The sequence below is a fragment of the Bos indicus x Bos taurus genome, chromosome 8, assembly GCF_003369695.1.
Source record: "Bos indicus x Bos taurus breed Angus x Brahman F1 hybrid chromosome 8, Bos_hybrid_MaternalHap_v2.0, whole genome shotgun sequence".
NCBI classification, from domain to species: domain Eukaryota; kingdom Metazoa; phylum Chordata; class Mammalia; order Artiodactyla; family Bovidae; genus Bos; species Bos indicus x Bos taurus.
Window position 1 is genome coordinate 64,274,132 of NC_040083.1, and position 27,595 is coordinate 64,301,726.

The following is a 27,595-nucleotide window of genomic DNA, read 5'->3' on the forward strand; positions in this document are numbered from 1 at the left end:
ATAAAACTTGCAGTAAATGGTCATCAGACAACCTATAGTGTGCTATACATCACAATGGTGGTAGCTCTCACTTAAATAGCATTTCATTGTTTTCAAGGCACTCTCATATCCCTAGTCCAATCATCCAGGGGTATGTGCAGGACTCATGATAGAACTTCTGTCTTCCAGATGAGAACATGGGTCCAGGGAGATTATGTTAGTTGTCTAAGACTGCACAGCTAGAAGGTGGTACAACTACCTGTAACTCAAGAGCCAACTCTAAATCCAATGCTATTTTCACGGGCCTCTCTGCCTAATGCTGACAGTTTTACTCAGACCTACTGAAGCAAATGCTCTTTATTTTCCCGGGTCTGGAAATTTACAAAGAGATTCTAGGATGCTAATGCTTTATCCGGCTATCCTGTTATGGCCAAGACGGCATGAGCGTTTGTGATTCTAGAATAAGATGGATTCTTCCCATAAATGGCCAACAAGTTTGGGCCAAGTTGTAAACATTATTTACATCAATCTCAGACAGTAGGTGAATCTGGTCAGGGTGCCAGGGAATATATGAGAAAATCAGGCAGCATTAATCTCTGTAGCATGTGTGAGGGAATAAAGACCCCCTTGACTGATGGTTGGCTTGATATGTCTGAAGAGGATTAAGTTTGGCTGTGACAGAAATGGCTGGGGAGCCAAAGTGAAGAGAACTCGATGAGGTATGGCCTTCAAAGTTTAAACTTCTAATCTCCATGGACCAGAGTGACTTCGTAAGGAATTCAAGAAGAACGCAACTCGCTCAACATATAATAGGATCCTGAAATCCTAAGAATGTTTGCCTGAGGCCAGAAAAAGGAAAGAAGTGTACTGGTGCCCACTGTGGGGTGAAGTCTCAGACAGACTGTGGCAATGCTGTTTTGATAACTCAGTGCTATGGAGGTATTGCGGGCTTGATGACATTTGCAGGGGTTGACACCCACCCAAACTCATCTTCTAAACGAAGAGCTTAATAGATAGAAGCAGCAGCTAACATATTCTTGCATTCACCCAAACTAACAGACTGGCAAAGTCAAGCCCAGCAATAAATGGAATTTAATCTCTGGTATTTAACCCTAAATACCATCACTGGATTTCTGAGGTGATTCTCTGACTGTGCCCCCCTACCCAATCCCTGCTCACAGGTTTTTCTTCTTTTAGGGGTTTGTATTTTGATAATAAGCTCTACTTGCATTTGTAAAATATAAAAGAGTGAACTTCCAGATGGACTTCTTAAAGTGCAATCCAAACATGAGGGAAATAAGAAATCCAAAAGTCAAAGGCGAGTGGGAGGTTTTCTTCTCCCCCAAATCTCTGGGGAGTCCGATTCATTCAACATATTCACATTCTAGTTTCATTTCCATTTTCTATAATAAGAGATGAAGATGTAATATGTCATTGTTGATGTATCAGAGAGATGATGAATTCCAGGCTAAAACACAGCGACATCTGCTTGGAAACGAGATGGAAGAAATTAAGATGCTTACCATGATTATTTTCCTCCCGAGCAAATTTATAGTATCTTTGGTCTCAAGGGCAGAAATTCCAGACAGATTAGCTTTTCATCTCCTAGGTAACTCTCTGAACTGCATAGCTATAGAAATTCATTGCTTTAACACTGGGTGTCCTTATTAGGGAAATATCTTAAATTCTGTGCCAACAAAGAAACTCATTGACTACTAAGCAATAGTCCTGAAAATATTTATGACGTGGATTACACACAGGTGCTCCAAATAGAACAAAAGCTGGGGTTATTCACCACTTGGACTAACTGGGGAAATTATTTACACCTAGCACAGTACATTTTATGCTTTTAGTACATATTTTTTCTGGGCTATATGTCCTCATATTCTTGGGATGGTAAATTTGCTTAAGTACCAGAGGGGACTGGTAAATGTAAATAGAGCTATATAAATAATAGGTGCTAGAGTACTAGAATTGTCTGTACTATCTATACTCATTCATAACTTATTCAGCTAAAATGTATCCAGTCTCTACTACATGCCTGTGTTCAGCACTGGAGATGTAAAGATAAATACAATATGACCACTGCCTAGTTCAAAATTTGTTCTGTTTATTCCTTTCAAACATCTTAGGAAGCTGCGCAGGCATAAGCATGTCCATTTCATAGATGAGGAAGCTGAGGCTGGGGGAGGTCACATACCAGGAATTACCAAAGTCAAGACTGGTACTCCAACATTTTTTATTTAAGTTCAGCGCTCTGCCCACTCCCTTACACACTGGCATGATTAAGATGAGACCCAAAGGGGATTTGGATGACCCAAGGGCAACCATTCAGTGTCTGAGGACACCAAAGCTGGCTTTTGACCCAGTATTAACATCCCAATATATTCCTTTTGCACTTTTTAATCCAGATGTTTAGCAACATGTAGATATACCTTTGGTCTCAATCAAGACTAAGCAATACTTTGCAGGACTTACCAAAATGCTCATTGAAAAACTATTCTCTTCTAATTGCATTTTGAAATGATCCAGTAGGGTTTGGACATTTTTGAAGCAGTTTCTCTCTGAATTTAAGCAACAAGAGTTGTAAAATGTTCCCCAAAATATTGCTTGGCATGAAAACCTCTTTCAATGCAAATGAGCCATTGGTAAAAGGAATTTGTTAAGAGAGACAGGAATTGGGGTGAAGCTCATTAGCCACTTGGTTGCCAGGGAAGCGAAGCTGCCAGAGGAGACTGGATTGGAGATGAACATGGGGTGGGGTGGGGCGTGGGTGTGTGTGGGCTGAGTGCACGGGTCATTTGCAGTCAATAAGGGCCAAAGAGGACATTTTTACACCCTTACTAGGTACAACTTATTATTATTATTTTTTTAATACTGGCAGAATCAATATGTGGCTACTCCAAAATAATGGTGGTGAAATGAAAACAGCACAACAAAATGGAAATGATATGGGGGTCAGAAAAACCTAGATTTGAGTATTCCCTCACCTGTTAGTTGTGTGACTTTGGGCAATATTTGAATTTCTCTGAGTTTCCATTTCCTCATCTCCAAAATGAAGACAATCAATCCTACCTCATAGGATAAATATGATGAAGGATTTGAAAGCACTTATTAAACAGTATATAAATCAAGTTTTACTTTTCTGTTTACAAAAAAATTCAAATGCAGATCCAGTGAATATCTCTCTATGTGCAAATATTATTCACTAATACACTCTGTCTTCCAGCTGCCCCAGCCTTGGTCATACTTGCTGTGGATATTTCCTATGACTGTACGTTCAAGAGTGCCTTTTGTGGATACTTCCTAAGGCTTCAGTTTGGTCACAGGCCTGAAAATGTTACATCTCTGATTTGGGAAAGCAAGGCCTGTGATTAGTCTTCCAAGCACAATTATACCAAAGGCCACACACAGACTACGTTCAGATGTCTGATGGCCATCTTGAGTTTGGCTCTTGATTTCTAAGCTCTCCAGCTTGTTCCTTCACCAGTTCCTAACATCTCAGTAAATAGCAACTCTGTTCACTCAGTTGTTCAGCTCATCTCTTCTGTCTACTCCCCATTAATGTCCAATCTGTCCCTTAGAAGTACTGTCACTTCTATCTTGAAATACATTATGAATACAACCTCATATTGCCTCCCCACCAGCGCCACCCTACTCCAACCCACAAATTTCTCTTGTCTGGAATACTGTCAATCTTCACTGGTCTTTCCACCCTTACCTCTTTACAGTCTATTATTCTTATAGCAACCAGAACAACGCTTAAAAGATATAACTTAGGCCAATCAAGAGACCTTCAATAGTTTCCTATCTCATTCAGAATATGGATGAAATCTTAACCATGGCCTACAAGACCCCTGCTGAGCTGACCTGTCTTCCTACTACCTCTCAACTTCATTTCCTCCCATCTACTCACTTAATCCCACCACTCTGGTGCTCTAGGCCACCAATTACCCTCTTGCTTCGGAAAAAATTGTGCTTGTCATTCCCCTTGCATGGATCATTTTTATACCAGATATTCACATTTCATTTCTCCACTTTACCCAAGATTTTGCAACAAACATCATTTCTTCAGAGAAATGATCACCTGGTCTCCTGATCACTTCTGATGTTTGTTATTCTTAGCACTGACATATTATGTTATGTTATACCATATTATATTATGTAACACCATATTGTATTATATTATTGTTTACTGTTTGTCTCTCTACTGGTATATAAGCCCCACAGGGGTAGGCACTTGATCTCTTTCATTATCTCCAGCATTTAGATTAAATCCTCTCATTGTAGATGCTTTCAGTGGCTTTATGACACATCCTTGAACCTACCAGGAGACCAGAACTGCCTTTCAGCTGGGGAAACACTTAATCCAGCTTGGTTGAAGGGATAATCAAGGGTTTAGAGAGAACCATGTATCAACCAAAAGGTATTCTGCCTGGAGCTGAGGAATAAGGAGGAGCGATAAAAGAGCACAGAAGTTCCAGCTAACAGGAGTTAAATTACTTGCCCAAAGTTATAGACAGAATATATTCAATAAGAAACTGAGATCTGAACCAAAGGGACTCAGAACATGCCACTCCAAGATATGCATTTTGGCATACCGATTATTTTGAGATGAAGGCACATGCCAGAAGGGTTCTCTGACTTCCCCTCTGTGACATGAAAACAGCTTATAAAACTTCCTATAAGCAAGGTGACCTCCCTGCACCAGGAAGAGAACATTCTTATCACCAGGTAAATTGACACCAAAATGGATCTGTACACACAAATCAGCTAAAATAATCCTTATATTCCATTAGTTTCTCCAGTACATTTCCTAGTCACTTTTCCATGATCCTCCGCCCCTAGAAACTTAAATGCCTTTTCCTTTGTCTTGTCACTTTTCCACAAATTTATCATTCTTTGTTTAAAAGGGTACGAGTTCTCAGTCCTAAGAGCTTCTTATCACCTTCAGAGGTCCAACTCACCTACCTCTGGGGGCTACTGCAGAAAGGTTCAATTCAGTTTAAATGCATTAGGGAGGCAGCACTGCTTCTCTTGTAGCTCAGTCAGTAAAGAATCTGTCTGCAATGCAGGAGACCCGGGTTCAATTCCTGGGTCAGGAATATCCCCTGGAGAAGGAAATGGGGAAGGCTCCCATATACATGTGAAAATATTAAATACAATTTGTATGCTTTTCTCCTGTTAACCTATTTCATGAAAGTTTAATTCTCAGGTCCAGTCACAGAACCTAATAGGGTAAAGGAGAAGTTCATCTCCTATGGAACAATACTGTAAACAAACCATGGTGGTAGTTCAGTTGCTAAGTCGTGTCTGACTCTTGCAACCCCATGCACTGTAGCCTGCTAGGCTCCTCTGTCAATGGGATTCTCCAGGCAAGAATACTGGAGTGCATTGCCATTTCCTTCTTCAGGGGATCTTCCTGACCCAGGAATCGAACCCGGGTCTCCTGCATTGCAGACAGATTCTTTACCGACTGAGCTACGAGGGAAGCAGTGCTGCCTCCCTAATGCATTTAAACTGAATTGAACCTTTCTGCAGTAGCCCCCAGATGTAAGTGAGTTGGACCTCTGAGTTAGTTCCTGGAGTATGAAAGGGCACCATAGAATTTCTAGAGCTGATAATCAGGGACAACGAGCCAGGACCTCAATGACCACTCCAGGAACCTCTGGTGGCTTTCACCTCTGACGCTCAGGAAGCTGTGAGAGGCATAGCCTCCTCTCAGACCCTAGGAGGGTCTCCCAAATGAAGACTTCATTTCTTCTCCTGAACTGGTCCAGCCTGAACTGGTATCATGGAATTCACCCAGAGAAAAGGTGAACTTTAGCTTGATTAATGATTGTGAAACTCATTGGGTTTCGGTTCCTAGGGACTGCTTCTTTCCTCTAATTCTCTTGAAATCTCTCAGCTATGGAAGCTGGTCACCAGGAAAATGTTTGTAAATATCCCTCTAGGGGGCTGTCCCCTGTGCTGGAGACAATGCCCTGACTCTAGAGTCTTACCAGATCCTCTGAAGTCTGCAGAGGAGATGGGCCAACGTTTGTCCAACATTATCTAAGGAAGGAGACATTTTCAAGCAGGTACCACTCTGCCTTGATAAAGGCACTTCTCCCCTGTCTCGTGACAGGCTGGTCCAGTCCCTTCTGTATCTCCCAAATCCTAGTGCACTCTGAAGTGAACTGTCTTCACCAGCGACAGAACAAGGGAAAATCCTTATCATGACATTTTGATCCCATACAAATATCAGTTCTTACAATCTCCAAAATTCTCTCACAATGCTCTGCACAGGCATTACCAATAACCAGTTATTCTTCTCTCCAGAGCCTGCTGAGAGAGAAAGCTATTTTACTGAAGATTGTTTCTTTGACATTCACGCTCCAACAAGGATAGTCTCTTCTGGGCCTAATTTGACTTCTTTATGTGCCAAGAGGAAACTTTCCATCTGAAGGGTAGGCATTCAGATAACTGAAGAGCATTTAGGAGGTACTTTATAATTTCCTTGAATTTCCTAGAATGTTTGGAGAATAATGTGTATTGATTAGCTGTCTCTTTCAAAATGTTTAGCATTCTCCTACCCTCCCCCTCCCCCTTTTTAAAGGGAATTAACAGTAAAGAGAGAAAATAAAAAGAATATACCGACTCACTCATCCATGTTTTCTGACTAAAAGGGGTGTGAATTAAAATTCCACGAAATGTAACGGAGTCCATGCAAGGACATTGGAAGCCAAGCAGTTATTCCTGATAAATTTGGAATTGAGGTTATGAAAATAAGAGAGATGGCAGTGACTCCTTGACACCATGTCACAATATGAATCTGACACCAGGATGGCCAGCATGACTAAATGACGACTTTAGGAGTCGAGGGTTGAGATGGGGGATATGTAACCTTCAGCTGCCCAGTACAAAGGGAAGTGGAGATCTGATCATGCCACAGACGTAGTACGTGTCATTCACCATACAAGTGTATGACACTCCTAGGGCAATGTTCTCATAGAGAATTCTGCTTCCAACCAATGAACTGGCGCACACACACACACACACACAAAATTACAGCTATGACCAATGATGTCACATAATAGCAAAACAAGCATATTGGAGGGTTTTTTGGTTTGTTTGTTTGTTTGTTTTACTATAGTACCCTCTGCCGGCGGCTGCAACTGGCGCACGTAGCGCGGCCGAGGGCAACTACCCTACCTCCGAGGTCAGGGGTGGCGGCCGGGAGGAGCAACCCCACCTCCAAGGAGCGCTGTCTGCACAGGCACCAGAGGGCCTAGAGGAACTATTCCACGTTCAAGGTCAGAAGGGGCAGCGGTGAGGAGATACCCCTTGTCCAAGGTAAGGAGCAGTGGCTGCGCTTTGCTGGAGCGGCTGTGAAGAGATATCCCACGTCCAAGGTAAGAGAAACCCAAGTAAGACGGTAGGTGTTGCAAGAGGGCATCAGAGGGCAGATGAAACACTGAAACCATACTCACAGAAAACTAGTCAATCTAATCACACTAGGACCACAGCCTTGTCTAACTCAATGAAACTAAGCCATGCCCATGCCCCACGGGTGGCCCCCACCCAAGACAGGTGGGTCATGGTGAAGAGGTCTGACAGAATGTGGTCCACTGGAGAAGGGAATGGCAAACCACTTCAGTGTTCTTGCCTTGAGAACCCCATGAACAGTATGAAAAGGCAAAATGATAGGACACTGAAAGAGGAACTCCCCAGGTCAGTAGGAGCCCAATATGCTACTGGAGATCAGCGGAAAAATAACTCCAGAAAGAATGAAGGGATGGAGCCAAAGCAAAAACAATACCCAGTTGTGGATGTGACTGGTGACAGAAGCAAGGTCCGATGCTGTAAAGAGCAATATTGCATAGGAACCTGGAATGTCAGGTCCATGAATCAAGGCAAATTGGAAGTGGTCAAACAAGAGATGGCAAGAGTGAACGTCGACATTCTAGGAATCAGCGAACTAAAATGGACTGGAATGGGTGAATTTAACTCAGATGACCATTATATCTATTACTGCGGGCAGGAATCCCTCAGAAGAAATGGAGTAGCCATCATGGTTAACAAAAGAGTCCGAAACGCAGTACTTGGATGCAATCTCAAGAACGACAGAATGATCTCTGTTCATTTCCAAGGCAAACCATTCAATATCACAGTAATTCAAGTCTATGCCCCAACCAGTAACGCTGAAGAAGCTGAAGCTGAACGGTTCTATGAAGACCTACAAGACCTTTTAGAACTAACACCCAAAAAAGATGTCCTTTTCATTATAGGGGACTGGAATGCAAAAGTAGGAAGTCAAGAAACCACCTGGAGTAACAGGCAATTTTGGCCTTGGAATACAGAATGAAGCAGGGCAAAGACTAACAGAGTTTTGCCAAGAAAATGCACTGGTCATAGCAAACACCCTCTTCCAACAACACAGGAGAAGACTCTACACATGGACATCACCAGATGGTCAACACCAAAATCAGATTGATTATATTCTTTGCAGCCAAAGATGGAGAAGCTCTATACAGTCAACAAAAACAAGACCAGGAGTTGACTGTGGCTCAGATCATGAACTCATTATTGCCAAATTCAGACTTAAATTGAAGAAAGTAGAGAAAACTACTAGACCATTCAGGTATGACCTAAATCAAATCCCTTATGATTATACAGTGGAAGTGAGAAATAGAGTTAAGGGACTAGATCTGATAGATAGAGTGCCTGATGAACTATGGAATGAGGTTCGTGACATTGTACAGGAGACAGGGATCAAGACCATCCCCATGGAAAAGAAATGCAAAAAAGCAAAATGGCTGTCTGGGGAGGCCTTACAAATAGCTGTGAAAAGAAGAGAAGCAAAAAGCAAAGGAGAAAAGGAAAGATATAAGCATCTGAATGCAGAGTTCCAAAGAATAGCAAGAAGAGATAAGAAAGCCTACCTCAGTGATCAATGCAAAGAATTAGAGGAAAACAACAGAATGGGAAAGACTAGAGATTTCTTCAAGAAAATTAGAGATACCAAGGGAACATTTCATGCAAAGATGGGCTCGATAAAGGACAGAAATGGTATGGACCTAACAGAAGCAGAAGATATTAAGAAGAGGTGGCAAGAATACACAGAAGAACTGTACAAAAAAGATCTTCACGACCAAGACAATCACGATGGTGTGATCACTGACCTAGAGCCAGACATCCTGGAATGTGAAGTCAAGTGGGCTTAGAAAGCATCACTACGAACAAAGCTAGTGGAGGTGATGGAATTCCAGTTGAGCTAGTTCAAATCCTGAAAGATGATGCTGTGAAAGTGCTGCACTCAATATGTCAGCAAATTTGGAAAACTCAGCAGTGGCCACAGGATTGGAAAAGGTCAGTTTTCATTCCAATCCCAAAGAAAGGCAATGCCAAAGAATGCTCAAACTACCGGAAACTGCACTCATCTCACATGCTAGTAAAGTAATGCTCAAAATTCTCCAAGCCAGGCTTCAGCAATACATGAACCATCAACTTCCAGGTGTTCAAGCTGGTTTTAGAAAAGGCAGGGGAACCAGAGATCAAATTGCCAACATCTGCTGGATCATCGAAAAAGCAAGAGAGTTCCAGAAAAACATCTACTTCTGCTTTATTTACTATGCCAAAGACTTTGACTGTGTGGATCACAATAAACTGTGGAAAATTCTGAAAGAGATGGGAATACCAGACCACCTGACTTGCCTCTTGAGAAATTTGTATGCAGGTCAGGAAGCAACAGTTAGAACTGGACATGGAACAACAGACTGGTTCCAAATAGGAAAAGGAGTACGTCAAGGCTTGTATATTGTCACCCTGTTTATTTAACTTATATGTAGAGTACATCATGAGAAATGCAGGGCTGGAAGAAGCACAAGCTGGAATCAAGATTGGCGGGAGAAATATCAATAACCTCAGATATGCAGATGACACCATCCTTATGGCAGAAAGTGAAGAGGAACTAAAAAGCCTCTTGATGAAAGTGAAAGTGGAGAGTGAAAAAGTTGGCTTAAAACTCAACATTCAGAAAACGAAGATCATGGCATCTGATCACCCCATGGGCAATAGATGGGGAAACAGTGGAAACAGTGTCAGACTTTATTTTTTTGGGCTCCAAAATCACTGCAGATGGGGACTGCAGCCATGAAGTTAAAAGACGCTTACTCCTTGGAAGGAAAGTTATGACCAACCTAGATAGCATATTCAAAAGCAGAGACATTACTTTGCCAACAAAGGTCCATCTAGTCAAGGCTATGGTTTTTCCAGTGGTCATGTATGGATGTGAGGGTTGGAGTGTGAAGAAAGCTGAGTGCCGAAGAATTGATGCTTTTGAACTGTGGTGTTGGAGAAGACTCTTGAGAGTCCCTTGGACTGCAAGGAGATCCAACCAGTCCATTCTGAAGGAGATCAGCCCTGGGATTTGTTTGGAAGGAATGATACTAAAGCTGAAACTCCAGTACTTTAGCCACCTCATGCGAAGAGTTGACTCATTGGTAAAGACTCCGATGCTGGGAGGGATTGGGAGCAGGAGGAGAAGGGGACGACAAAGGATGAGATGGCTGGATGGCATCACCAACTCGATGGACATGAGTGTGAGTGAACTCTGGGAGTTGGTGAAGGACAGGGAGGCGTGGCGTGCTGCGATTCAGGGGGTCACAAAGAGTCGGACACGACTGAGCGACTGAACTGAACTGAACTGAACCCTATTTGCAGGGCTTCTGAATTTTTGTTTTTCTTTCAGCCTAGGCCTTACCTTGTCACCCCAGGGGATTGACATTTTAGCATAGCAAAGACCACCCACTCTTGACACATCAGTGAGCCATGGTTGAAGCTTTGCTAGTGGAAAGAACATCCGATTTAGAGATAGGAGACCTGGGCTGTACTCCTGATTGTTGCAGCTAGCTGGGTAACTTTGCACAAATCACATAATTTTCTTAGGACTGTTGCTACATCTATAGAATTCAAAACCTGGAAAATTTAAAGGACTAATCTTATGAAGGAGGTATTATCATCTCCTTGTTACAGGTTGAGGAAACTGTGGCCATGCAATTAATAAGGAAAAGAACCAAGGCAATGTAAGATTTTTCAGATTATGTTTTCAGTGTCTGTCTACACAATGATTTCCTGAGCTGCTCTTGATCATGAAGGAAGAGGAGTGGCCAGGAAGGGATGTTAGCGGAGAGGGGAAAGAATGGCAGTGAAGCTATGCTTAAACACTCAAAACTCAAGTTCACTCATGCGCTTGTCCCTCAGAGATACCCTCTGGCTTCTAATATGAGGAAAAGACCAGTCCCTAAATCTCTGAGTACCAACACAAGTGGACGTGTTGCACAAGTAGAAACAAAGGCCTGGAGTCCTACTTTAAATGCATTTTACATTTAATGTAGTTAACACACAGTACATTAAAAGTTTCACATTAAACTTCTTTCAGTGAGCCTAGTTTCAAGTGTGAGGTGGCAAAAAATAACAGCTCCTGAAACCATTTTCTCTTTTTTTCAAGGTGTCCTTTAGGGAAGTTGGAGTTACAACAAAGGAAGTAAAACAGAACCTTTGCTTTGGTCTTCTTTCCAGCTTTCCTATCAGCCTCAGGCTCACTCTCAGTGCCAGCTATAGCCCCACCTCCTTTCCTCTGACAAGTCTTGGCTGCAGCCTCACCCTGGCTGTCTCCAGAGTCAAGGGACCTCTTCAATCTTCCCCCTGAAAGCACTAGGAACCTCTCCTCCTCAGCATATCACATGCTTGTCCTTCTTCCATTAAATTTGGGTAATTATTGGTTATGTGTCTGTCTTCCTGAGAGACTCTGAGCTTCCTGAAGACAGTGGCTGTGCCTGCTTGTTCACTCCTAAGCCCATGGAGCCAAGGGCAGTGCCCGGCACAAGGCGGTAGGTGTTGGCCGAGCCACACCCTCATTAGTTTCCCCTTCCTCCCCAGGGTCTGAGTCACTTACCACCAAGAGCTATTTGCAGAGCACACACGACGTGTGGCATGGTGTTGAGTGATGTGGAACCCGGGAACTCATCTCCACTCCTGGAGTGAGCTGGCACTGAGCCAAGAGGCAACCACCATGGTGGTATCTCAGAAACAATACAGCATCTTGTAGTCAGGACAGCCTGCTTTGAACTTCATTTTCCCCATCTGTAAAACAGGAATAGAAACACCTCAGACGCTTACCTCACAGAGTTGTTCTGAGGATCACATGAATAAACAATGAAAGAGGTCTCTGTGTCGTGCAGCATCTCACTGTCAATGTCGGGTTTTTATAAGCGGCATGAGAGGTGGGTGACTTTTCTTAACCCCTACAGCAGAGCTCTCTTGTGGCTCCTTTTAGCACATCCTCCCCTCCAATTTCCTCTCAGGTGTGTGGTCCCAGAGCTCTCATGGCCTAACCCCTTATTTCACAGATGGGGAAACTGCAACCCAGACTGGGGAAGGGACCTGCCTCAAATCTCACGTGGGGTCAGAGGCAGAGCCAGGACTAGAACCTGGGCATTTGGTGTCCTCTCCACCCATTCACCCTTGGCTGTCTCCTTCCCATGTCTCCTTGAGTCAGTTTCCATACCCCGAGATGGCTCCTTCTGCCCCTTTTGAAGCCACTGCTACCCTCACTACATAGACTACAGATACACAAAGGTGCTGGCTCAATTGTTTGTTAAATATGAGTTTAGTTGGATGAATAGTTGTTAGAGGTCCTAAAATAGTTTGGCATGGGCCTACTTGGTCCTTAACACCCCTCCCATTTTCAATTCATTATTTTAATGAGGCACCTTACCAGCATCCCCTCTCTCTCTCTCCCTGTAAAAATGAACACGTTTTTCCTCTATAGAAGAGAATTTTAGATTCATTGCATGCTGGGGGAGAGAAGAGTCTAGCAGATCAAAGCCCACATCTGTGGAGCTGAAGTCCGAACAGGGAGAGGGGACCATGAAGGAGGAAGGGTAAATGGTGTGACAACTATAGCACCGGCAGTAATAGCACCCATGCACTGCGCTTTCTATAGCAGTGCTGTGCTGAGCCCTTAGCCTGTGTTATCTTAGTTCTAACAACAGACGATAAAAGGGTACACTGTGTTGAATAGTATCCCCCCAAATTCATGTCCACTTGGAATCTCAGAATGTGATCTTATTGGGAAGTAGGGCCCTTATAGACGTAATTAGCTAAGATGAGGTCATTCTGTAAAAGAAGAGAAAACAGAGACCCAGACACACAGGAAGAACCACATATGACTACGGAGGCAGAGCTTGGAGTGATCCATCTACAAGCCAAGGAATGCCAAAGATTTCTGGCACCTACTAGAAGCTGGGAAGAGGCAAGGGAAAATGCTTCCTGAGGGCCGTTGGAGACAGAGTTGGGGCCTGCTAACACCTTGATTTTGTATTGCTAGCCTCCAGAACTGAGAGAGAATAAATTGCTGTTGTTTTAAGCCATCTAATTTGTGGTAGTTTGTTACAGAAGCCGTAGAAAAGGAACAGAGGAAGTATTAAAACTTCAATAACCTAGATAAAGTTAGAAAGTGTTTCAAATCAAGCATCTTTGAACTTGATAATAAAAACAGAAGGAAGCTGGGGGATTCCTGTGATTAGTCTTCATCTTATGGACTAGGCATCTGAGGCCAGAGATGTAAGACAAGATGGTCATGTATGAGTGAGCATTACATTTGAGACATCCATTTCAAGTGAGGCCCAGAGAGATGCTCCCCTCGAAATACAAATCCCCCTCCTATTGCCCATCCTCTTCTCCCTCCCCCAAATAGAGGAGAAGATCCTGTCCCTTTCCCTGCACCATCTCGTGCAGGGCAGACCTCAAAGAACCATGAGCTCTTGGCCTCCTCCAGCCCCTCAGCCAGGCCTGTTTCTAGGTGTCAGGCCAACTCTTCTTAGATCTAACTTCCTAACTCTGATGTGCAGGGAAGATAATCCAAAAATTCACAGATATTTGGTAAACTAGGATCATAGTCTTGATCTAATAAGACAAAATTGGACTATATTTGAAAAAGTAGAGTGCAGTCAGCTTGTTATTTGGCCTTGAATGTAAAAACACTTCAACTAAAGTGGTTTCTCCTTGTCATTAATTCTCCTAAGGAGAAATTTACCTAAAAGTCAGCTCCCTTAAAGTGTTTTGAACATTAGATGAGATTAAAATGAGGATGTTAAAATGAAATTAAGCAATTGTTTTAGGGGGCAAGATTTTAGTTAACAGACCTGGAGCCTTGAATGTCAAGTTCTAACTATTCTAGAAGTTATGGGAGAGATCATCAAAGGGCTTGGAATCAGGAGTGATGTGTGCTTTGGAAAGGCTAATTAAGCAACCATGAGAAGGATGGATTGGAGAAGAGATTGGAAGACCATTTTATGGAGGTTGTGGTAAAAGTCCAAAGGAGAGAGCTGAGCCCAGGGCTGGGACAGGAGCAGCCGAGTGAAAGGGCCGATCAAAGACAGATGGCAGATGTACAATGGCGTTTACTGATGGCTGATTATGGGGAATCAAGTGGGATAAAGCCTGGATTTTAACAGTCAATGGAAGTGAAAGGAGGAGAAGGAGCAAAGGCAGGCAGGAAGGTAAGTCTGGTTTTGTCAGCATGGACGTGGATGTGACCATGGGAACCCTGGTCAGTTATCTGAATCCTGGTCTGCTCAATTTTGGACTTTGTTTTAGTGACAAAAATATAAACTTCCATCTTATTTAAGTCATTGATATTTTGGGATTCCTGTTTCTTGCAATCAAACATAAGCCTAATACCAATATTGGAGCTTTTCCCTCACAGCAACAATCCCCTTTGAAAAGATAACTACTTTATCCCCAGAATGTTTATAACTTTAAAAGAAGCTTCTTCCCACTCTCAGAATTCCCATATTCAACCTATTTTCAAAGCTTACAGTTTCTCCTTTAAAGATAACTTTTATATTTGCCTTTCCAGTCTAGCATTCTTGATGATGCTTCTGTCTACATGACCACTCACCTGGCATAGCATCCCTCCTCTCCATCCCACCAATGCAGACACTGCTGAAGGCCTGCCACACACTGCCCTCACTGACAGCCCTACAGCCTACCCCAACAATTTCAAATGCCCCACCTAACTTTCAAGATCTTTCCAAATTTGGCTTTGACCTATCTGACATTATTTTCCACCTTTAACCAACATGAATTTTAGTTCTAATCAAGCCAATCTTCTTTCTGAAATACTATAGCCATTCCAAGTTCCACAATTCACTCCACTTATTCTTTCTACATGAAATATCTTCTCACTCTTCACTTGGCTACCGTGTATACTTTTGTGTGTATTTGGCTATCAACATCTTTCAAGGACTTGAGCAAATTAGTCACCAGATATGAGCAGGTATGACTTGAACCAGGATGAAAATCCAGTAAGGCTACAGCCAAGCTCCCAGCCAGAGATTATAAGCAACTTGAAAGCAGAAATCCCTCAACATCAACCCCTTCCCCATAGTTCTGAGAAGAGTGATCAATACTGAATCTGGAGAGATTCTCCAAGTGTGGGAAGAAAAATAATGCAAAATGAAAGTGACATCATTTAAAGATTTACAGACAAATAACTAAAACTAAAACTATGTGATAGACTTCCCCACATAAATATAATTGGAGTTAAAAACTAGAATCTAAAACCTCATACCCTTTAGGATGGTTACCATCAAAAAATAGAAAAAGTACAAGTGTTGATGAGGATGTGGAGAAATTGGAGCCCTTGTGCTCTGTTGGGAATGTAAAATGGTGCTGCCACTGTGGAAAACAGTGTGGCAGTTCCTCAAAAAATTAAAAATAGAATTACCATATGATCCAGCAATTCCACTTCTAGGGATGTGCTCACAAGAATTAAAATCAGGGTTTTGAACAGATATTTATACACCCATGTTCATAGAAGCATTTATTCACAACAGCTAAAAGTTGGAAGTGTCCATTGGTGGATGAATAGTTAAAACGTGGAATATACATAAGATGGAGTACTATTCAGTCTTAAAAAGGAAGGAAATTCTGACACATGCCACAATATGGATGAACCTTGGGACCATTAAATAAATAGTGTATGATTCCACTTATATCAGGTACCTAGAATAGGCAAATTCACTGAGACAGAAACTAGAACAGTGGTTGCTAGGGGTTAGGCAGGGAAGTGAGGAATTATCGTTTAGTGGGTTCAACACTTGCTTCTGTTTGGGAAGATTTTCTGGAGATTAGTTAGTATAAGGCAAATGTATTTAACACTACTAACTAAACTGTACACTTAAAATGATTAAGATGGTCAGTTTTGTCATGTACTGTACATATATGTGCTTTTTAACACAATAGAATGTACAGTATTTGGTGTTCAATTATGGAAACACAGTTGAACCACCTGGGGAATTATTAAAACAAGACATTGATTTCCCCTTTCCCTTCCCCTTCTCCTCCCTAGAGACAGTCACCTAATGGGTTTGAAGTAGTGTCTTGGATGATTCTACTGTGTAACCACAAGAATCACTAGCACAGGAATTAAGGAAAAACGTCAGTGGTCTCACATTTACTTTACAGATATGGAGTCTTATAAGAAATATGTGAGAGGAACAAGAAAGAGCCTGGACTTCAGTTTAACATACCTGAGGTTGACTTCCACCCTACTCTGTGACATAGGGCAGCTTAAGCCTCAGTGCCTGGCAAAGTACTCAGTGTCTAGCCTGATGCCTGGCACACAGGAAGCTATCAATAGATATTAGATTTAAAAAAAATAACACATCTCTCTGGGAGCATAATGACTATATGATTACATTAGTCTGGAAAATTAAGTATCAGAAACAATAAAGTCCCCAAATAGTGCATAACGCACAGTAGGCATGCAATAAATAACAGATATTATTACAAATGCTATGGAAAGACCTTCAGAGATCATTCAATTCAACCTTCTCATTTTAAAGATGAAAACCCTGGGGACCAGTTAAGAGAAAGAATTCTTAGTATTCATTTTATTATATAATAGCCTTTCACTGTTTAAATTTCTATTCTCTGAAATTGCCTATACTAAGACTTCCAAAAATCAATGCTGCTGTTCAAGCCATCACTTATGACAAGAACTGGGATATGTTCAGATAAGCCTGGAGGTGCCTTGCTCATCAATGTTAGATGGCAGACTGTATCTCTTTATGACAATCTGTAGAACATCAAATCTAAGACTTGAGACTCCACAGGTCTGAGTCACTATGTATCGAAGGCAATTTATCTAGGTTTCCTGGGGAGTAAATCACTCCTTACTGGTTTTCAAGAGTTTTCTCTAAAATGAGGCTTCAAAGCTTCCACCCTAGCAAGACCTCAGTGACCTACCAGTCACCCATGGTGCCTCGTGGCTCTCAGTTATTCACTGACCGCCCCCTACAGAGTGTGACCAGAGGGAGGTACACAGACCATTTCTGGGGCCCATTAAAAATGAAGATTCCAAGACTTGAAGGTACAATCTTGTAGCCTCCATTTCCCAGACTCCCAGGTGACTCTTAAGCATCATAAAGTTGAGAATCATTGTCATTCCAAAAAACATCTGGCAGTTCGTTCATTCCAATGATCAATATCTTACTGAGCAGGTACTCCATGCAGGCCCTGATTTTGGCACTAAGTCAGAGAAGACATTGTTCTTATCCTCAAGGAACTCAGAATCTGCTAGAGGATAGACAAACTGCAGGTGACACAGTACAGTGTGATCATTTACTCATTTCATCGTTCACTAAATAATTACCAAGAGCCCACTGTATTCTAGGCATAGATTCACATGTAGAAAGGCTGTATGGTATAGTGGTTACACCATGGACAAGGCACCTGCACTGTAGCTCTTATACTTACTATCAGCATGAGCTTGGGCAAGTGACTTAACTTCTATATACCTCAGTTTCCTCAGCTGTAAAATGGATCTAATAATGACACTTCTCTCACAGGATGAATGTGATGATTCTATGAGTTAATAAACGTAAAGCCTCGAATAGTCTCCTGGCACATAGTAAGTGCTGAGTAGATTTCTATAGGAATCTAAGCATCACGAAGGCCATGAGATGTGTCTTTTATCCCTAACACCTAGAGTGATACTTGCCACATAGTAGGCAATTACTAAATATTAGTTGAATAGATATGAATTTTGCTGTCAACATGGCAAAGTGAACTGGAATTAACTGATTCTTCTCCCCACTTTCAACACATATATGTTGGGCAACATAAATAAACATTTAAAAATACATATGTGTTCTTAAAAGAAAGATAAATTCCCAGCTACTGAAGAATCAAAGAAGGAAATCACAAGCAGAAATATAAGCAGAAGCTGGCATATTAGAAGTCTCAAAAATTGCCAGTTCTAGTGATGGTGGTGGTGGTGATGGTGATGGAGCAGATGGAGATGATGGATGGATGAAGATAGGTCTTCAGAAGAATTACAAGGCACAATCTTCCTAGACTAACTACATGGGAAGTCATTCTTTCCCCAGCTTTTGCCTGTGATAAATATGACCCACATGTTTACCAAATAGATTTCGATATCCATGAATGTGGAGCTACCTAGCTCATCTCTATCTCAATTGTTCATGTTCATCACATGATCACTGGATTTCATATACTGAACTAGTCTAAGAAATTTCCCTGAAGCACTTTTTCCTGGTACTGGGTTGTGCTAAGTCACTTCAGTTGTGTCTGACTCTTTGCAACCCCATAGACTGCAGCCTGTCAGGCTCCTCTGTCCATGGGATTCTCCAGGCAAGAATACTGGAGTGGGTTGCCCTGCCTTCCTCCAGGGGATCTTCACAACCCAGGTTACAAACACTCATCTCTTACGTTTCCTGCATTGGCAGGCAAGTTCTTTACCACTAGCACCACCTGGGTCATCCATTCACAAAGTTGTAAACTCATCAGTTCAGTCACTCAGTCGTGTCTGACTCTTTGTGACCTCATGAACTGCAACACGCCAGGCCTCCCTGTCCATCACCAACTCCCGAAGTTCACTCAAATTCATGTCCATCGAGTCAGTGATGCCATCCAGCCATCTCATCCTCTGTCGTCCCCTTTTCCTCCTGCCCCCAATCCCTCCCAGCATCAGAGTCTTTTCCAATGAGTCAACTCTTCACATGAGGTGGCCAAAGTATTGGAGTTTCAGCTTTAGCATCAGTTCTTCCAAAGTACACCCAGGACTGACCTCCTTTAGAATGGACTGGTTGGATCTCCTTGCAGTCCAAGGGACTCTCAAGAGTCTTCTCCAACACCACAGTTCAAAATCATCAATTCTTCGGCACTCAGCCTTCTTCACAGTCCAACTCTCACATCCATACATGACCACTGGAAAAACCATAGCCTTGACTAGACGGACCTTTGTTGGCAAAGTAGTTCCTAGACAATTCTAAATAAATGAAAGTATTATGATACACTGAGTAGTCTTTTATTTTTTAACATAAAGAGTCACACCATTTTATTACTAGAAAATCAGTTTCTCTCTGAACCTACTAAGATATTAAATATTTAGAGATTCTCCTTTTCAAAGACGCCCACATTTCTCAGTCCAGCCATGGTTCTATCAGTGCAAACATCCTCCCATTACTTGTCTCTGGTTCCCCAAACATTCATACCCATGCTTTGTCAGCCTCTGGACACCAATTGTGCTTCTAGACAAACAGGGATTCCTGGAGGAAAAGTAACTCTTCATTTTAGTCACTCAGTCATGTCCAAATCTTTGCGACCCCATGGACTGCAGCACACCAGGCCTCCCCGTCCATCACCAACTCCCGGAGTTTACCCAAACTCATGTCCATTGAGTTGGTGATGCCGTCCAACCATCTCATCCTCTGTTATCCCCTTCTCCTCCTACCTTCAATCTTTCCCAGCATCCGGGTCTTTTCCAATGAGTCAGTTCTTCGCATCAGGTGGCCAAAATATTGGAGTTTCAGCTTCAACATCAGTCCTTCCAATGAATATTCAGGACTGATTTCCTTGAGGATGGACTAGTTGGATCTCCTTACAATTCAAGGGACTCTCAAGAGTCTTCTCCAACACCACAGTTCAAAAGCATCAATTCTTTGGTGCTCAGCTTTCTTTATAGTCCAACTCTCCCATCCATACATGAACTACTGGAAAAACCATAGCTTTAACAAGATGGACCTTTGTTGGCAAAGTAATGTCTCTGCTTTTTAATATGCTGTTTAGGTTGGTCATGGCTTTTCTTTCAAGGAGCAAGCCTCTTTTAATTTCATGGCTGCAGTCACCATCTGCAGTGATTTTGGAGCCCCCCCCAAAATAAAGTTTCTCACTGTTTCCATTGATTCCCGATCTATTTGCTATGAAGTGATGGGTCTGGATGCCATGATCTTCGTTTTCTGAATGTTGAGTTTTAAGTCAACTTTTTCACTCTCCTCTTTCATTAAGAGGCTCTTCACTTTCTGCCATAAGTATGGTGTCATCTGCATATCTGAGGTTATTGATATTTCTCCCGGCAATCTTGATTCCAGCTTCATCCAGTCCGGCATTTTGCATGGTGTATTCTGCATATAAGTTAAATAAGCAGGGTGACAATATATAGCCTTGATGTACTCCTTTCCCAATTTGGAACCAGCCTGTTGTTCCATGTCCAGTTTCTTCTTGCAACTGTTTCTTCTTGATCTGCATACAGATTTTTCAGGAGGCAGGTCAGGTGATCTGGTATTCCCATCTCTTTCAGAATTTTCCACAGTTTATTGTGACCAACACAGTCAAAGGCTTTAGCGTAGGCAATAAAGCAGAAGTAGATGTTCTTCTAGAATTCTCTCGCTTTTTTGATGATCCAAAGGATGTTGGCAATTTGAACTCTGCTTCCTCTGCCTTTTCTAAATCCAGCTTGAACATCTGAAAGTTCACATATTGTTGAAGCCTGGCTTGGAGAATTTTGAGCATTACTTTGCAAGCAAGTGAGATGAGTGCAATTGTGCAGCAGTTTGAACATTCTTTGGCATTGCCTTTCTTTGGTATTGGAATAAAAACTGATCTTTTCCAGTCCTGTGGCCACTGCTGAGTTTTCCAAATTTGCTGGCACATTGAGTGCAGCACTTTCACAACATCATCTTTTAGAATTTGAAATAGCTCAGGTGGAATTCCAACACCTCCACTAGTTTTGTTTGTTTCCTAAGGCCCACTTGACTTTGCATTTCAGGATGTCTGGCACTAGGTGGGTGACCACATCATCGTGGTTATCTAGGTAATGAAGATCTTTTTTGTATAGTTTTTCTGTGTATTCTTTCCACCTCTTCTTAATATCTTCTGCTTCTGTTAGGTCCATACCACTTCTGTCCCCCAAAAGATGTCCTTTTCATTATAGAGGACTGGAATGCAAAAGTAGGAAGTCAAGAGATACCTGGAGTAACAGGCAAATTTGGCCTTGGAGTACAAAATGAAGCAGGGCAAAGGCTAATAAGAGTTTTGCCAAGAGAATGCACTGGTTATAGCAAACACCCTTTTCCAACAACACAAGAGAAGACTCTACACATGGACATTACCAGATGGTCAATACTGAAATCAGATTGATTCTTTGCAGCCAAAGATGGAGCTATATAACTCTATAGAGTCAGCAAAGACAAGACCAGGGGCTGACTGTGGCCCAGATTGTGAACTCAGTATTGCAAAATTCAGACTTAACTTGAAGAAAGTAGGGAAAACCACTAGATCATTCAGGTATGACCTAAATCAAATCCCTTATGATTATACAGTGGAAGTGAGAAATAGATTCAAGGAATTAGATCTGATAGAGTCCCTGAAGAACTATGGACGGAGGTTTGTGACATTAAACAGGAGGCAGTGATCAAGACCATCCCCAAGAAAAAGAAATGCAAAAAGGCAAAATTTTGTCTGAGGAGGCCTTACAAATAGCTGAGAGAAGAAGAGAAGCTAAAGGCAAAGGAGAAAAGGGAAGATATACCCATTTGAATGCAGAGTTCCAAAGAATGGTAAGAAGAGATAAGAAAACCTTCCTCAGTGATCAAAGTAACTATTGAAAGAAAGTGAAAGTGAAGTCCCTCAGTTGTGTGGGACTCTTTGTGACCCCGTGGACTGTAGCCTACCAGGCTCCTCCCTCCATGGGATTCTCCCTCCAGGCAAGAATACTGGAGTGGGTTGCCATTTCCTTCTCCAGGGGATCTTCCCAACCTAGGGATCAAACCCTGGTCTCCCGCATTGCAGGCAGTCGCTTTAACCTCTGAGCCACCAGAGAAGCCCAAAGTAACTATTGGTACAGATGAGGTAAAAGACTCAGAGATGTTGAGTGACTTGCTCACGGTCAGGTGGTTATTGAGTGGTCATATGCATTCTATAACCATAAAGCAAACTCAGGTGACCACTCAATAACCACCTGACCGTGGGCAAGTCACTCAACATCTCTGAGTCTTTTACCTAATCTGTACAACAGGGCTGACAGTCATAATACCTTACTCATCGTGCTGTTGTGACCTAAAATGAGTGAACATGTGGAAAGCATGTACAACAGTGCTCATAGTCCAGTTCAGTTCAGTCGCTCAGTTGTGTCCGACTCTTTGTGACCCCCTGAATCGCAGCACGCCACGCCTCCCTGTCCTTCACCAACTCCCAGAGTTCACTCAGACTCACGTCCATTGAGTCAGTGATGTCATCCAGCCATCTCATCTTCTGTCGCCCCCTTCTCCTCCTGCCTCCAATCCCTCCCAGCATCAGAGTCTTTTCCAATGAGTCAACTCTTCACATGAGGTGGCCAAAGTACTGGAGTTTCAGCTTTAGCATCATTCCTTCCAAACAAATCCCAGGGCTGATCTCCTTCAGAATGGACTGGTTGGATCTCCTTGCAGTCCAAGGGACTCTCAAGAGTCTTCTCCAACACCACAGTTCAAAAGCATCAATTCTTCGGCGCTCAGCCTTCTTCACAGTCCAACTCTCACATCCATACATGACTACTGGAAAAACCATAGCCTTGACTAGATGGACCCTTGTTGGCAAAGTAATGTCTCTGCTTTTGAATATGCTATCCAGGTTGGTCATAACTTTCCTTCCAAGGAGTAAGCGTCTTTTAATTTCATGGCTGCAGTCACCATCTTCAGTGATTTTGGAGCCCCCCAAAAATAAAGTCTGACACTGTTTCCACTGTTTCCTCATCTATTTCCCATGAAGTGATAGGACCAGATGCCATGATCTTCATTTTCTGAATGTTGAGCTTTAAGCCAACTTTTTCACTCTCCTCTTTCACTTTCACCAAGAGGCTTTTTAGTTCCTCTTCATTTTCTGCCATAAGGGTGGTGTCATCTGCATATCTGAGGTTATTGATATTAGATAAATCCAAATTGAGAAACGTTCTAAAAAATTATGGGGCTAAACTTCAAAAATGTCAATGTCATGAAAGATGAAGGAAGAGTAAAGAACTATTCCAGACTAAAATGGTTGTTTCCTTGAAAAGACTGATGAAATTGATAAACTCCCAGCAAGTTTCATCAAGTAAAAACAAATATGGACAAATTTGGTGTATCAGGAATGAATAAAGAGTGCATCACTACAGAACCTAGAGAAATTAAAAAGACAGGAATAAGATATTATGAAAAGTTTCGTGCCAATAAATCTGACAACTTAGATGAAATAGACAAATTCCTAGAGCACAGCTTTCTAAAACAGACACACACAAATTTTTTTTTAAATGTGCAAATTCTATTTCTATTAAATAAACTGAATATCTATTAAAAAATATCCCACAAAGAAAACTCCACACCCAGATGTAAATTATCCTAAACATTTAAGAAAGAAATGACACCAACTTTATATAATTTCTTCCAGAGTGTAACAAAAGATATAACACTTGCTAAATCATTTTGATAAGGGCAGTACATCCTTGATACCTTCTTACTAAATACTGTAAGATATGTGATAGTTAATAATTTATTAAGAACTCTCTAAAACATGCCAGAAACCATTCAGTGCCACTCCAGGAAGTCCCTCCCATCTTTTTTCTACCCTAATTGTGAGGACATTTTTATTATTATTGAATAAAATCTTCGTTTGGATCGCTCCCTTCCATAAGTCCTACTTCTACCTTAAATGTGTGATTTTTGGGTCAGGCAGTTTAAATTAGGCACACTTCAATGTAGTTAAACAAAACAAAACAAAACAAAACAAAACAATTTTTGCCCTTTTTGGGGAGGAGGGTCAAGTAATGTCCAGAAAACAGACCATATACGTCGTTACTCAACCTCCAAACTTTACACCATCACCAATCCCTTAACTCTTAGTGTATCAGCTTAAGGTAAGGAAAAAGCTCATGGTGTATGTTCTACACATTACTTGAGAAAGATGCAGTAGAACTAAAGAAAATAAAGAGTTTCCCAAGTAATGATGACAACTCTTGGCTGTGTTGTTTACACTTCGCAAAACACTTTTTTGTCTCATTTGTTGTAGAAGAATCCTGGGAAGGAAAAAAGGCACTTACTATTCCCACTTTACATGGAAGAAAACTGAACTCGGAAAGGATTAAATATTGGCACAAAGTCACACAGGCAGTGAATGATAAGGTGGGTTTTGAATTTGATGCCTTTAATCCCTAGTTTTACACACTTTCCACAATACTACACAGCCCTCAAACGGCCAAGTAATGAAAGTAACGCATATGGAAAAGCTTTAACTATCTGCTGCTGCTGCTGCTGCTGCTGCTAAGTCACTTCAGTCGTGTCCGACTCTGTGTGACCCCATAGACGGCAGCCCACCAGGCTCCTCTGTCCCTGGGATTCTCCAGGCAAGAATACTGGAGTGGGTTGCCATTTCCTTCTCCAATGCATGAAAGTGAAAAGTGAAAGTGAAGTCGCTCAGTCGTGTCCCACTCTAGCGACCCCATGGACCACAGCCTACCAGGCTCCTCTGTCCATGGGATTTTCTTGGCAAAAGTACTGAAGTGGGGTGCCATTGCCTTCCCCATTTAACTATCTAGGGTTATACAATATGGAAAGATGAAAGTTAAAGAGGGATAGAATGAGAGATGGCTAAGAAAAATTATTATCTCTCGCTGACTGCATGACTAATAGCCACCTTCTTCATGTGTCCTCCACATAGGCAAAATATAGGCTACTTATATATCAAAATGTAAGCATATAAGGACCCTCAGCGTACAAAATATCTCTTCCACCAGTCTGAAATTTGCTCCCTTATAATGATAACACTGGAAAGCACTGTCTTTCCTGCTGCCTAATATTCCTCCTATAGTTCTGTCTTCTTGGATCACCATATGCTCAGCTACAAAACTAGATGAGATGATCTTCAACCACTTCCTCTCTTGCCCTCTACACCAAACATTAAACAGATGTCAACTCTCTTTCATTCATTCACTCAATAAGGGTCTAAAAGACAGCCATCTGATATACTTACTGACACACCACCCTACATCATGAGTTGAGCTTTACTTGTGCATCTATCTCAGTAGACTCAGGGAAACCCCTGGGCAGGCCCATATCTTATACATCTCTGCATTTCTAGAACCCAGCACCACCCAGAGCAAATAAAAAGTGATCAGAAAATATTGATATCTGAAAGAAAAGAAGGAGAGAACTCATGTCCCTTCTCCATGCTAGAGCTATCTACTGATTTTTCCCTGGACCTCTACCCTTGGCTCAGGATTTCCCCTTCTCCCATCTTATTTACTGCTTGCATTAGAAGGATGTCTATAAAACATAGACATGAACTATGTAAATATATCTTACCTCTGCTGAAAAAAATCTTTAAATTCCTTAGTGTTGTCCCAATTCACACCTGGAAACAGTGTCAGACTTTATTTTTTGGGGCTCCAAAATCACTGCAGATGGTGACTGCAGCCATGAAATTAAAAGACGCTTACTCCTTGGGAGGAAAGTTATGACCAACCTAGATAGCATATTCAAAAGCAGAGATATTACTTTGCCAACAAAGGTCCATCTAGTCAAGGCTATGGTTTTTCCTGTGGTCATGTATGGATGTGAGAGTTGGACTGTGAAGAAGGCTGAGCGCCGAAGAATTGATGCTTTTGAACTGTGGTATTGGAGAAGACTCTTGAGAGTCCCTTGGACTACAAGGAGATCCAACCAGTCCATTCTGAAGGAGATCAGCCCTGGGCTTCCTTTGGAAGGAATGATGCTAAAGCTGAAACTCCAGTACTTTGGCCACCTCATGCGAAGAGTTAACTCATTGGAAAAGACTCTGATGCTGGGAGGGATTGGGGGCAGGAGGAGAAGGGGACGACAGAGGATGAGATGGCTGGATGGCATCACTGACTCAATGGACGTGAGTCTGGGTGAACTCCAGGAGTTGGTGATGGACAGGGAGGCCTGGCGTGCTGCGATTCATGGGGTCGAAAAGAGTCAGACACGACTGAGCGACTGAACTGAACTGAAAGGAGAACTGGCTCTGACATCAGCCCCACCCTCCTGGCCACCTTCTCCGACTGTGCCACTCATTGAAGCTGTGCCAAAGGCAGGTCTGACCCTTTGACCTTTGAATGGTGGCCTTCTCATGCTGTAACTCTGAGCCTGGTCCTGCCTTACTTCCTAGAAGTACTCTGTGGACCCTATCCCTACCTTACCTGGTAGGTCCTCATACAGCCCTGATATCCAGACCCCTACACCAGACCCAGTCTCTCAGAGTCCACTTTCCTGGGAGAAGAATGTGGGTAAGAATAGCATATTAGACTCATAATAATCTGGCTACAGGTCAGCCTCCTGTCTCAGCCCTCATAAAATCTATATTTCAGTCACCTGAGAACACTTACCATTCCTCCCCTGTACTACGTTCTTAAACACACACTCTTCCTGCTGTCTTAAACGGCTCATCTCATGAGCCTTCCCACACACACATCTCCCTGTAAAACTCCTCATCTATCAAGGCCCAGTTCAAACAGCATCTTCTCTCTCCCTCAGATCCAGTCTGCATTAAATATGGATTTGGGGTTATGCTCCTACTCCAACATCAATTTCATTTTACTCTTGACAGTGGTATAAGTTTGTCTTTGCCTACAGACCAAGAGCTCCAGGAAGATGGGGACTCTGTCTTGTTTACTGTTATATACCTAAAGATAAACTCCATGAATTAAAAGCAGGAACTGTGCCACTATTGAATAAATGAAGCTGATAAGCATTAACAAGCTATCTTTTAATAAATGAATAATAGAGATGGCTTCCATTACACACTTCAATACCAATACCTACTATCTCTGCTATTATCAACCTGAGGGTGTACACTGATTGATTGATTCATTCATTCATTTGCTAAATTCCTAATATTGCAACACAACTGGGTTAGATGCTGGGGACACGGAGGTAAGTAAAACATAGACCCTATCTGGGGAGCTCAGATTCTTCTACACTCAATTATCAAATAATGTAAAAGTGCATTAATAGACATGAGCTTAAGGTTAAAATATTCTTTAAAAAACATACTATTCTTTCAAACAATACGAAGTTCACACGCTTGTGATAAATGTTATTTAATGGCTGGTAAAACTGCAGAAATTTGGAAGTGGTTCCATCACCAGCCATTTCATTCTCTGGGTGACTTTGGTTGACAGCAAGATCAAGAAAGCTTTTAAACAATACTTCTTTCAAGCTGAAAATGTGAATGGGTTTCTACCTGAAAGAAATGATGAATCCTTTTCCTAAAACAGAGATAATTGTTAGCAATTTCG

The 27,595-nt window shown here is 42.0% G+C and overlaps 1 long non-coding RNA gene across 2 annotated transcripts in view; it reads right to left on the reverse strand.

Annotated features, from left to right (window-relative positions):
* Positions 1 to 27,595, reverse strand: part of LOC113897250 — a 493,455-nt gene that overhangs the window by 169,182 nt on the left and 296,678 nt on the right. For both annotated transcript variants that reach the window (XR_003512307.1, XR_003512306.1), the window contains one exon: positions 11,918 to 12,105. This is a non-coding gene — a long non-coding RNA (uncharacterized LOC113897250). The remainder of the gene's footprint in view (positions 1 to 11,917; positions 12,106 to 27,595) is intronic.